A 13,003-nucleotide genomic window follows, 5' to 3' on the forward strand; every position below is an offset into this window, starting at 1 on the left:
TAAACATGGCAAATTAGTGAAACATACAAATCATTATTACCGATATCTGTCTTGGTTCTAATGTCTCTCAGAATGCCGACTACATTTTCGGTACATTGAACTTGGCACTCAAGTCATCCATGGAAACAAACCATCTAAAACTGTTGCCGGAGTGGATGCCTGTGATCTGATCTGTCAACACTACAAATGTCAACTATCAACTATAAAACACTACATAAAAATCATCCTTCTGTTATTGTTAATAACATAACAACTGATGTTAACTTAAGGAGTCTTTAAAAGATAATAGCGATCTACAGGCAATTACATTATATTTTAAACGTGCTAGCTATACTTAAAAAAAATAATAATAATAAATAAATAAATAAAAAATTGTAAATCACAAATTAAAACAGTTCCTAGGTATCTTAATAAAACACACACAAGGATGAAGAATTCCAGTACGCTTTCTTCTTGTCGCATGCAAATGAGCCACTGCTCACTCCTTCTATTGTGGGTTGTGGCAATGGGAGTACAGCTTTGCGTTACCATGACAACCCGCAGTGGAGCTGTTTGGCACTGGAATCAGAATATTACTTTGAAAGGAAAAAAGCAAGTGGGGAGCACACCCGAGAACCAATAATAGCTGCATTTTCACTTATGGAGGCAGCACTTCACTACCAAGCTGCCAAATTACACTTGTCAATTAGCAGATCATTAGTGCATGCAGAGGATCAACACACTAATCACCAAACACAAATACCCCATGGTGACATCACAGTTGGGCAAAAATCAAAACGGCTTGGTTACAGACACATTTTTGGAAATAGGCAGCTCACAAAATATTTATTTACTTGGTTAGCTGGCACCCTAGAAACAAAAATATTTGTATACAAACAATTGAAAAGTCATGTTTACACGATATGTCCCCTTTTATGATTTTTATTTACTATGTTATTGTAATGTTTTGTGGTAAAGTGTGTATGTCTTGCCAGATTTGAGGGGGAAAGCATACAGTGCATACATATAGCATAAAACCACATGGAACATATTGTTATTATCTTGGAGAAGCATTCGTAACATCCGACGCCTGTATCTACAGTACATAGAAAGGGATGTAAGAGTAAGTGAGAGAAAGAAGGTTCCCTGCTAAAATGGATCTATTGGCCTGTGCCCTCCTGCTCCTAATCCTAGCTTTCAGCACATGACCCAGCTAACGGTATTAGGGAGCGCTTTGATTAGGTCTGCCGCTGTGAGCACATCGTGGGAGATGAGGCGGGGAGGGGACACACAGGGTCCTGCACACAGGAACAATGGCTTCCTTCTGCTCAGACGTGGGCGCACTTCCCGTATTAACTATGCATTTAACCTCGGTGCACGAGGGCTCCTCACGGCCGTTTAGGCACGAGGCCAGACGGATTAGGTCCGCCAGTCAGAGAGTCAGTGGATTAGTGCCACGCTGTTATTTTAAGGTAAAAACTAAGTGCAATGCTCATAAACGTGCAGCTAGCCTTAACCAGGTTGAACTTGTGACGATCACAATAAAGAGGGGAATTTCACAACTTCAACCGGAGACATTCATCACATGAAGGGGTCCTCAAAGGGAGCAACTGAGGATGTGTCCACACTTACGCTTCAAAACTCTGGTCTGAACCAGAGCACTTTGAATACATTTTGAATCACACATTTGATCCTGGTTCAGGTTCACACTGGCATTTTTATTATTGGAACAAATGTTGCCCAGTAAAGAAAAAAAAAAGGAAAAAAACACACACACAAAAGCAAAAAAAAAACATTTGAATAAGGCTGAAACACAATTGAATAGCATTTGTTTATATTTATAAGAACTGGGATGAAGAAATGCTGAAAGAAGTAACAGCTTCTGACAACAGACTTAACTTTTATACTGTATATTCAGGATTTACCTTGTCATTAATGCCACTTTGTGTCTTTGGCTTGTGTAGTAGCATTTACAGGGGATATAAAAGGTCTACACACCCCTGTTCAAATGAAAGAATATTGTGATATCAAAGAAATTGACCAAGATAAATAATTTCATAACTTTTTCCATTATTAACGGGACCCATCACTTGAAAACTCAACTGAAAAAAAAAATCTTTGAGCGGGGAAGTAAAACCAAACAACTGAAACAATGTGGTTGGACACCCTCTTATACTGTAACTCGGATGCGGCTGTGTTCAAAATTACATTCACATCACATTCAAATTCATCTTCTATGCCAGTCAGCACACACCTGCCACCATTTTAAGTCTCTGATTAACCCCCCAAAAACGTTTAGCTGTGCTGATAGACTTTTCCTGACATTTTTTGCTTTCTAGCAGAAGCCTTAAGGTTTTGTGCTAACACTGAATGGAACTTGAACAGAGGCGTGTAAACTTTTTATATCCGCTGTACTTTGAACCACACCAGAGACCATTTGCTCTTGGACAGAGACTGTTTGAAGAGGTGGTCTCGGTCAAATTGCATGGTGTGCACTAATATTCACTTCAGCTTACGTGTGACTGCTACAAGGGCCAAAGACACGGTGTTAAAATAACAGCAGGGTACAAAATAAGACCAGTTCTTCCATTTTTTAATAAGATTCTACAGTTTATAAGCGTGTCAGATTAAAACCGAAATATGTTCAGATCTGTGGTAGCATCCAAATGTTTTGTTGAACCTGGATCAGCTCATGATGAAACTTGGTTTTACAGTACAGCCACAGATCAAGGTATATTCTTCACACAGATTTAAGAGTATTATTCGACCCTAGTGAAGATAAGCGGTACAGAAAATGGATGGATTTCATTATTGTTCACTCATTATGAAACACAGGGCTCTTTTAAATGATGTCATCAATGTACAGTATATGGATTGGATTCAAATTGGAGACTTTCTCCCTCCCTAGTTGTGTAATAAGAAATGTGGCCAGGAAGTTGCTCATGAAACTTAACAATTGCAGTCCTTCATAGCGACACTATCAGTGGAGGACAACCACACACAAGAAACCTCAAAGGAATGTACCCGTAATCCTCACAGGAAACAAAACAAACATCGAGCAACCTAATCCTTGGTCGTTGCCATCTCGACACATCCGCATATTGACAGGAAAATAACAGTATTTGATTTCATTTAGTGCTAATGTGTAAACACTATGTTGACAGGCTTGAAGCAGAAGCCTCCTCAGCATTAGCAGTTGTGGTCGTTTCCCGTACAGCTGTGGCGCCATAATAATAATAACGTGTGAAACATTATGAAGATGTCATTCACTGTTCAGCATGTGGGGAATACTGGAGAAGTTGCACGGCATTCATTCCTGCTCCTCCATTTCACCGGGCTGACTTTTCCCAAGAATAGCACAGTCACATTTGGAGAAAACCTGTTTCCGCTTGCATGCTCTTTGTGTTTTTCCTGGGTTTCGGTGTATTTTCCCAGGCTGTGTTCCAAATTGATTCCCATGTTTATGTTTGAAGTATTATCCATTTCCAAGCTCAGCGTTTGTAAGTTAACTGTATTGCTTGAGCATAGTAAACACAACGAAACATATGCATCTACTAATCATATAGTTAGCTGAGTATGAATACCCCTATTTAAATCTTCAGAAAAAGAGAATTGGCCAATAATAGACTCAGCTCATTAGAGCTTAACCACATGATTCAGTGCTGGCATATGATCACAATAGTGTTCTCAGCATGGTACCAGTAAGCAAACAAAAAGCTTTACTTAGAAGCTGGGTGCTTTTCTAACTATTTTCTATTGACAATAATATTAAGCCAAAGAATTACTGGGAATAACAAAAGACAGACAGAGAGAAAATAAGGAGAAAAATGCTATCATACAGTTGGTCCAGTGTTTTATTGTCTCTGGTATGTTGTAAAACTAACTTAAATGTTATTATATCTTTATGACACTATAACATCTTATCTTATTACGGAATTGTGTAACAGGATAGAAGCACTGCTTGGCAGTGTCTGTCCCAAGACTGTCGTTCTGTTTCAATGTTTTATACTAGTTTAACACTACCACAAAAGAAGGTGACTTCAAGCACCTCATGCATGGCATTATAGAGTTTAGAAGAAAACACAAGTTGTAATCCATGTCTTATGAGAAATGGACACGATTAAGTAGGGACGTAATAGGGCAATGACCCCATACTCCACAGACGTTCTGTAACGTGTGTTATGTGATATGAGGATGTGGAGACAGTTTAACTGTTTAAATCAGGGGATGGCTGAAGGATCTCTGATGTCGGTTTGTATGACAGATGCTGATTTGTGTTTTGGATTTATAATGAAATTCAACTATACTCTTCAGTGCATAGTGCCTTCATTCCTCCCTAATCTTGAGTCATGTGCAATATATTGACCAGCGTGCCATTGTCCACCATGATAATCCCGGGCCTCTAAGGTTGCCTCTTGCAGGATTTCACCAGACAAACTGCCCCACCTTCCAACCCCGCTGCTGCTTGAGGTGTCGCATGTCTGTCGCTTGCGTTCGTTGCTAAAGATGTCTGCGAGCCGGAATTATTTGGCTGGAAATAGCAGCGTGATATGAACGCTGACCAACGGGCCAGCTGCTCATCCTTACATGGAGCCCTGCCCTGCCCTGGCCCTACAGTCAAACCAGTACTGACATGACAGTGTGAACCAAAGTAGACAGGCAACATAACACAAAACAACAGCACACTTGTGCCACACAAGATCGGCAAGTTAAAAATGGACAGGTGACAAACACGATTCACCAACTCAAGAGTGATTACACAGGTCCACTTAAGAGACAATGAACAGAAAAGAAAACATTTCGGCCCCCGATGTAAAACTGGTCCACACTGAGAATTAAGCCTGTTTTACTCCCTGATTCCAAATTTCAATCGGGAACCATTTTCACATCTTCTCCGGCATTGTTTGTTTTGCGGTATACTGGGAAGAACGAGGAGCAATTGGCAGCTTCCAACAGGTGGTACGACCTTTGAATGAACTTCTAGCATGTCAGGAATTGCTGGATGCACAGAACAGCGATCTTGTACGAGTGGATGTTGATGAACAGCATGTATAAATTATGCTCCAAAGGGTGCTGTGTGAGCCGATTTGGGTCTCTAGCTTTGAATTTGAAAAAAAAAAACGATAACCGATCCAATCACGAGAGGGAGCAATGTGCCTATTTAAATGACTTGTTCATTTACTGTATGTGCCGTAATTTCTCGTGTATAATACGCACCCCCAAAGTTGCCCTCAAAATTCTGGAAAGCCCTTCTACCTATGTAAACGCATTTTTACAATGCATGTTTTTGCTTCTACCCATAGGATCAAAACATGAAACATTATCTGTATTTTGTTAGTTTTTTTAAAGAATTATTCTGAAGTTAAGCACTTTATTTGAACATCCATCCATCCATTTTCTGAGCCGCTTATCCTCACAAGGGTCGCGGGAGTGCTGGAGCCAATCCCAGCTATCATCGGGCAGGAGGCGGGGTAAACCCTGAACTGGTTGCCAGCCAATCGCAGAGCACATATAAACAACCACTAGGTGGCGGTGGCATATTAGAGTGAAAGTGTACACCTTTTTCATAACCTCTAGGTGGCAATGGCATTTTGGAATGAAAATGTACAGCTTTTTCATTACCACTAGATGGCGGCATACATTTATAAAATGTGAAAGTTTTTCCCATTTGCCCCTATACATATGTATAATGTGCACGGTTGACTTTTGACCATTTTGGGTGGGTGGGGAGGGGGGTGGTAATTGCGCATTATACACGTGAAATTACGGTACTTGTGTAGTGTACACTGAGTATCTTCATAAGGATTCACTAGCATTTTAGACAAAAGGTAAAACAATGACCTCTCGGGGGCATTCAAGGATTGGCAACTGACATAAGTAAGTTTTCAGTCAGGTCAAACCAACATCACAACATGACAGAAATAATGGCTGCTAACTTAGTGTAATTAAATTACTTTATTGTAATTCAATTACTTCGCACACACCGAGGCATGATTCGACAGAACACTGGCATGTTTACATAAAACCGTTAGTGCTAGCACTAGCTTGCTAGGCTCAAGAACGTTTTGTTGCGTGTTTGCGAGCCGTATCGTATTAAAAGTACGTGAACATATCTCATGCAATCCGTGAATGAACATCCTCTCCCGAGCATCGGTGATGACCACCACACCTTTTTCCTTATTTTATTACCCCCCACACACAATAAATTTGTGCGATCTATTGTTGTTGTCATCGCCATGGTAATAAGTGTATCTGGTCGCATCTGAGTTGACAAGCTAAAGCCCAGTGATCGAAAAAGAGGGGATGCGGGGGTATTGGAATACAAGATTTTATTGCAGTAGTCTGACATCGTGCAATCGTGAAAGACCAAATTTGTCTTGTTGTCTGATACAGGCATTACATGTTGTTTGTCTCAGACGTGTTGTCTGTTCCACACCGCCGACATGTTTTTTTTTTTTTAAAGATAACTTTGTCAGATATTTACAGTACTATGTCAAAAGACACACGACAAGGCTAAAAATATAAACAAATATACTATACACGATGGCGACACAGAGTAAATGTCTTTTGCGGAGCCGATCAATGATCGGCGAATTATGGCAAAGCCGATCAGCATAAAATGCTAATTATCGGCCAATACCGATCAAGCCGATCAGATCGGTGTAAAGTCTACAAATAATACGAGAAGCCCATTGATTTGTAGTAGGCAACAACTAAATACAGCTTCAGCAAAATAGTTTTTTTCTATTCCGGTCTGTCGAAAATTGTCTTTATGTGAAACTGGTCTGTGGCCCAAAAAAGGTTGGGGACTGCTGTACTGACTTTGACTTGACTTTCATCACATCATAGTCGTCTTTTCACACCTAGTTTGTGGCTTGCAACATTTCTAGCATTTGTATTAGTCTAACGACAACAGATAGTTGTACTACTTCCTGTTTGTTTGGCAAATTGGCAAAAGGGTGAAAAAAAGACTACCGACACCAACAGGACTAAAGAGAAACTGCAACGATCTGAACCTAGAAAGTGTGACCAATCAAGTCATGACTTAGTCAGTCTGTACGGTGCCGTTGAAGGTGATCGACTCGTAAAGTGTAAAATGGAATTTAAAAACAGTTTTTTTCAGGGATGTAGATAAGGCAAAAATAAATGAAACAAAAAAAAAAAATAGTGCATCATTTACAAATCTAGGCCAAGAACAATGTTTCCCATGTTCCACTTGGTGTTTCTGACAATGATTTGCAATTTTTTTTTACTCAAACACTCAAAATGACCCGGGGCAGAGGGGTGAAATCATGACTCATCTGAGTCAACCAAGCCCTGAGCGCTCCCGAACAAATATACTATTTCAGAGGGAAGAAAAAAATAATGTCTTCACTGTGTTCCATACGTGAAACTGTGTTGGCTCACGGTTTAGCAGTGAGCCTCGTCATTAGCATGGCTAAGACCACATCGGCAGATGAACAAGAGAGGCTCTATGTGAGCACGCTTTGATAGGGACCATGTAACTCCCAGAAGGCCAACAGTAAACACTGCAACACAGCCCCCCAGGCCCCAGTCAAGACGGTGAAATTGAGCCAAAGACACACAACAAGATGCAACAAGAAAGAAAACATCATCATTTGTTGTCATGTTGAGTTTCCTCCATCCATCCATTTTCTGAGCCGCTTCTCCTCACTAGCGTCGCGGGCGTGCTGGAGCCTATCCCAGCTATCATCAGGCAGGAGGCTGGGTATACCCTGAACTGGTTGCCAGCCAATCGCAAGGACATACAAACAAACAACCATTCGCACTCACATTCACACCTACGGGCAATTTAGAGTTGTCAATTAACCTACCATGCATGTTTTTGGGATGCGGGAGGAAACCGGAGTGCCCGGAGAAAACCCGCGCAGGCACGGGGACAACATGCAAACTCCACACAGGCGGGGCCAGGGATTGAACCCTGGACCTCTGAACTGTGAGGCAGACGCTCTAACTAGTCGGCTACCGTGCCGCCATGTTGAGTTTCCTTTCAGTAAAAAACCTTTTCTGTTCTAAAGTGACGTGTGCAGTGATGTAGTAATTAATTTTCAGTTCAGACGCGGCGTCCTGTGTGGACTTGTATTATTCTTATATTTGTACCTCTGAACACGTATTTATTTCCCTGTTATTTTGTTGCTCAATGTTGGTTACTCTCCACGAAAACGCGTTTCCCGCCAGACTTCTGTGACAAGTCTACTGCATCACCAAATCACTTATACTTCAATGTTTTGCAACTGAATGACACAATAGCTTAGCAAATAGCATGGCTTTGACATAGTCTTCGCCTATCGACTCCTCGTCCTCCCTTCGTGAAACTTTTGTAAGAAACAGAGTAAGAAGTGTTGCTTATTCGCTACCATGGAGGCGATGATTAGTGACTTACAATGCATTGACTCTGGACGCAAAGAGAACTTTTGCATCATAGTTTGGCAGCCAGGGGGCGTAATAAAATAGCGTGCACCAAGCAGCTGTTCAATGTGCACGCTGGATTTTGTTTGTTTCCAAAATTCAGAACAATCAGTGTTACAGCCGTAACGAGTCAACATTCAGTGATTTCAGTAACAAAATACAGACCTTCTGTAACATTTGGCAGCTCTGCCACTTAAAAATGTCCCTGGAAGCAACAGCATGAGCAAAACCGCGATTCAACAGTCTAAAAGCCCCTTGGATCCGATTTTATGCTGAGGCATAGCTGAACAGGCACTTTTAAATGACTGATTTGCTGAAATGGTTTCAATTAATGTTCATGGCGTTGTGACCCTGTAGTCTCTCTGAAATGAAAATCACCAGAGCTGCGAGTTAACACTATTTGTTTTCAGCTTCTTTCCGTCACCGCTCACAGCTCGCGCCTTTCTTGATGCGCCAGCATCTCAAGATGGTCTACCATATGAAAACTTGACTTTTTCCAAACGCGACTTTTCCTAAAGTCTGCAGTTTGTCAAAAGCTTTCTCACTCATATGGTTATAGCAAGGGCTGACGATAAAAATAAGCTTGAAATCATATCTATGTACATATCATATCTTGCTATCTCTGAGGCTGGGTCCACACAAGAACCATATATTTTTTAAATTCTTTCTTCAAAAGGCACTGAATATCTGACATTTAGAAAAACTCAGGCCTCCAGTGAAAAATTCAATTTTCATTTTTGTTTTGTCAAGACAAGGTAACCAGCATTTTCTCTCCTTGCTTGGGCTCTCCTACGCATTTTACGCTTTAGTTTCTTTACAATTCCACATATTGCATTTTTATTGTTTTGCATACTTTGTATTCAAATGTATTTTAAAATATGATTGTCTCTTGACACAATTCGTCATTTTTATTGTGTCTTTTCGAGAAAGGATTTTCTTCAGGCTTGTTATTGTATAAAATAACCACAGATAGATATTTGGGGGGAAATTTACCATTTTAAACTGGGGTTTTCTTAGACTTGGGTTTTCTTGCATTTAAACAAAACTCAAGGGTGTATGTGGACTTAGCCTTACATTTGCCTGACTAATCTAAAAAATATATATTTGTTTTGACAGCGTTGTTGCTGTTTCCTTAAACTTGGAGTAAACCTTTCCTGCTGTCACCTGTTTGTTTGACTTTTGGGAGCAACAATGCAAAATGTTATCAGATCTAAATGAGCATTGGCAACACGACCAAAGGAATGCTGTACTACACATTCGCACACCCGCGCAATATACTGTACACAGCATGACGATTTCCTCTGTGCCTACAGTGTCATGTGATGTTGTCATCGCAATGACATGCAAAGACATAACAGCGTGATTGTGCTCCGAGGATGAGGTGGGATGACCAGAGAGACAGACTGTTCTGTGACACTGCCAGACACGAGCAACAAGAAACCCGCGAGCATCCCGCGGCATTGTCATGGAAACCAGAAGAGAAATACACTGCCTTTTCCATAGATCTCTTTTTCTTTCCTGTTCTAAATGTGTCAGTCCGCAAGAGGAAGTGTCATCCATCTTTTGCCTCACGGTAAGATACAGCACAGCATATACGGACTGGTCCAAACCACCAATACACAAGAGAATAGAGAACCTTTCCCGATTAAACACATTGTTGCTTGAATGTGAATAAAAATGTCTGATCCTTAGTGGGTGGATTTAAAGTATTACATATAGTGCTACTCCATATTCTAAGCGATTTATTGAGTTAATACCAATACAAAGTGTCTTTTATGTCCTCATCAGAATCATTTGGAAATCATGAAAATGTAGCATAATAAAAAAATGAATAAATACATTTTAAAAAATACTCTGAGGTCTTATTATAAGTGACCAAAGATTTGCACAAACAGGTACAGCCTCTAAAACTGTGTTTCATTGCTTTTATACAATTTTGGGGGGGCTGTAAGTGATTTTGGCATGTCCCACACATTGCTCTACCAACTACAGTGTTTATAATAAGTGATTAAATTATATGTTGTTTTTTTTGGGGGGGTTTTTTATTTATTTTTTTACATGGATTTATTTTCCATAAGACGGTATTTGATAAAATGAGTCATTTTGATCATGTATATTCTATTTTCATCATATTGAACATTTTAACGGCACGGTAATCGACTGGTTAGCAAATCTGCCTCACAGTTGTGAGGACCGGGGTTCAAATCCCGACCCCGCCTGTGTGGAGTTTGCATGTTTTCCCCGTGCCTGTGTGGGTTTTCTGCGGGCACTCCGGTTTCCTCCCACATCCCCAAAACATGTGTGGTAGGTTCGATTGAAGACTCTAAATTTCCCATAGGTGTGAATGTGAGTGCGAATGTTTGTTTGTTTGTATGTGCCCTGCCATTGGCTGGCGACCAGTTCAGGGTGTACCCTGCCTCTCGCCCAAAGATATAGCTGGGATAGGTTCCAGCACACCCGCGACCCTAGCAGTAAGCAGTACAGAAAATGGATGGATGGATGAACATTTTAAATGTGTCCCTGAAATTGCTATCGACCCTGTCATTACAGGTTGACTGCGCCATTAAGAAACCCTCAGATGTTTTCAGTGACATTATGACCAGTATTTTGTCCTTCTTCAAACGAGGCTGAGATAGTGGCTAGTGGCATAATAAATATTTACACATTTTACGTAATTTTCATCATATCTTGTGTAGAGTTGGATGTTGTCAAGCTTAACATGTCCAATTGATCATAGTGAAATAACAATTGCTATAGAAGCATTTCAGAAAATTTAAATAAAACAGTACACAGTCAGTTTGTTGACTGAATCATGTTCCAATGTTAAGGTCCACCATGTGCTCTGAAAATGCTAACATTCGCCAAAAATGTCCTGCCTGTCATTGTCCACTCTGTTTGCACAAACAGGTGCAGCCTGTGCACTCTGCAAGCTCACATATTTGGTTTGCATATACATTGTCTACTTGCAGTTACTATTTTTTTTTTTAATGTTTGATATTGACCAATGTATTTCTAACAGTATTTCTAACAGCATAACATCTACTTAATACAATAAATATGAAGTTCAGTGGAAAAAAGTAGAGAGCAACAACATGATCAAGGGATGAGATTAATCGTGACAGTTGTGCTATCAGCATCCCATTGTGACACCTGAGCAATGGCAAGGCGGAAGTATCCATGGCACTATCAGAGGAAAAGAGCTGCAGCTCTGGCAGGACAAGCAAGACTTGCCAGAACAAGAAATTAATAAAAGACAACCGTTTCCTAGCGCAGAAGTTGGGTTGGGTTGAAACAAACTCTGGTGCGGTTTGTTCGGTGACGTGTGAATGCCATCATCTGTGCACATCAAACAAGAGGTGACTTTTAGTCCACTTTAGCAAAGCTCAAGTGTGAACACTGCACGTACCAAAGACATAGAATTGCGTTAAAATACAACCCCAATTCCAATAAACTTGGGACGTTGTGTTAAACATAAATAAAAACAGAATACAATGATTTGCAAATCATGTTCAACCTATATTCCATTGAATACACTAAAAAGACATGATATTTAATGTCCAAACTGATAAACTTTATTGTTTTTAGCAAATAATCATTAACTTAAAATGTTATGGCTGCAACACATTCCAAAAAAGCTGGGACAGGGTCATGTTTACCACATGTGTTACATCAACTTTTCTTTTAACAACATTCAATAAACGTTTGGTAACTGAGGACACTAATTGTTGAAGCTTTATCGGCGGAATTCTTTCCCATTCTTGCTTGATTTACAGCTTCAGCTGTTCAACAGTCCGGGGTCTCCGTTGTCGTATTTTACGCTATATAATGCGCCACACATTTTCAATGGGAGACAGGTCTGGACTGCAGGCAGGCCAGTCTAGTACCCGCACTCTTTTACTACGAAGCCACCCTGTTGTAGCACATGCAGAGTGTGGTTTGGAATTGTCTTGCTGAAATAAGCAGGGGCGCCCATGAAAAAGATGTTGCTCGGAAGGCAGCATATGTTTCTCCAAAACCTGTATGTACCTTTCAGCATTAATGGTGCCTTCACAGATGTGTAAGTTACCCATGTCATTGGCACTAACACAGCCCCATACCATCACAGATGCTGGCTTTTGAACTTTGTGTCCATAACAGTCCGGATGGTTCTTTTTCTCTTTGGCTCGGAGGACACAACGTTCACAATTTCGTAAAAACAATTTGAAATGTGGACTCGTCGGACCACAGTACACTTTTCCACTTTGCATCGGTCCATCTTAGATGAGCTCGGGCCCAGAGAAGCCGGCGGAGTTTCTGGGTATTGTTGATAAATGGCTTTTGCTTTGCATAGTAGAGTTTCAAGTTGCACTTACGGATGTAGCACCGAACTGTATTTACCGCCATGCAGTGATTTCTCCAGATTCTCTGAACCTTTTGATGATATTATGGACCGTAGATGATGAAATCCCTAAATTCCTTGCAATTGTACGTTGAGGAACATTGTCCAATAAACTGTCTGACAATTTTCTCACGCACATGTTCACAAAGAGGTGAATCTCGCCCCATCTTTGCTTGTGAATGACTGAGCAATTCAGGGAAGCTCCTTTTATACCCA

General features: G+C 40.6%; 1 protein-coding gene across 5 annotated transcripts in view; it reads right to left on the bottom strand.

Moving 5' to 3' along the window:
* The window catches only part of slc20a2 (solute carrier family 20 member 2), a 59,596-nt gene that overhangs the window by 39,515 nt on the left and 7,078 nt on the right, over positions 1-13,003 (bottom strand). The gene's annotated exons all lie outside the window — the stretch shown is intronic.

Source organism: Phycodurus eques, chromosome 3, assembly GCF_024500275.1.
Source record: "Phycodurus eques isolate BA_2022a chromosome 3, UOR_Pequ_1.1, whole genome shotgun sequence".
Lineage (NCBI taxonomy): Eukaryota > Metazoa > Chordata > Actinopteri > Syngnathiformes > Syngnathidae > Phycodurus > Phycodurus eques.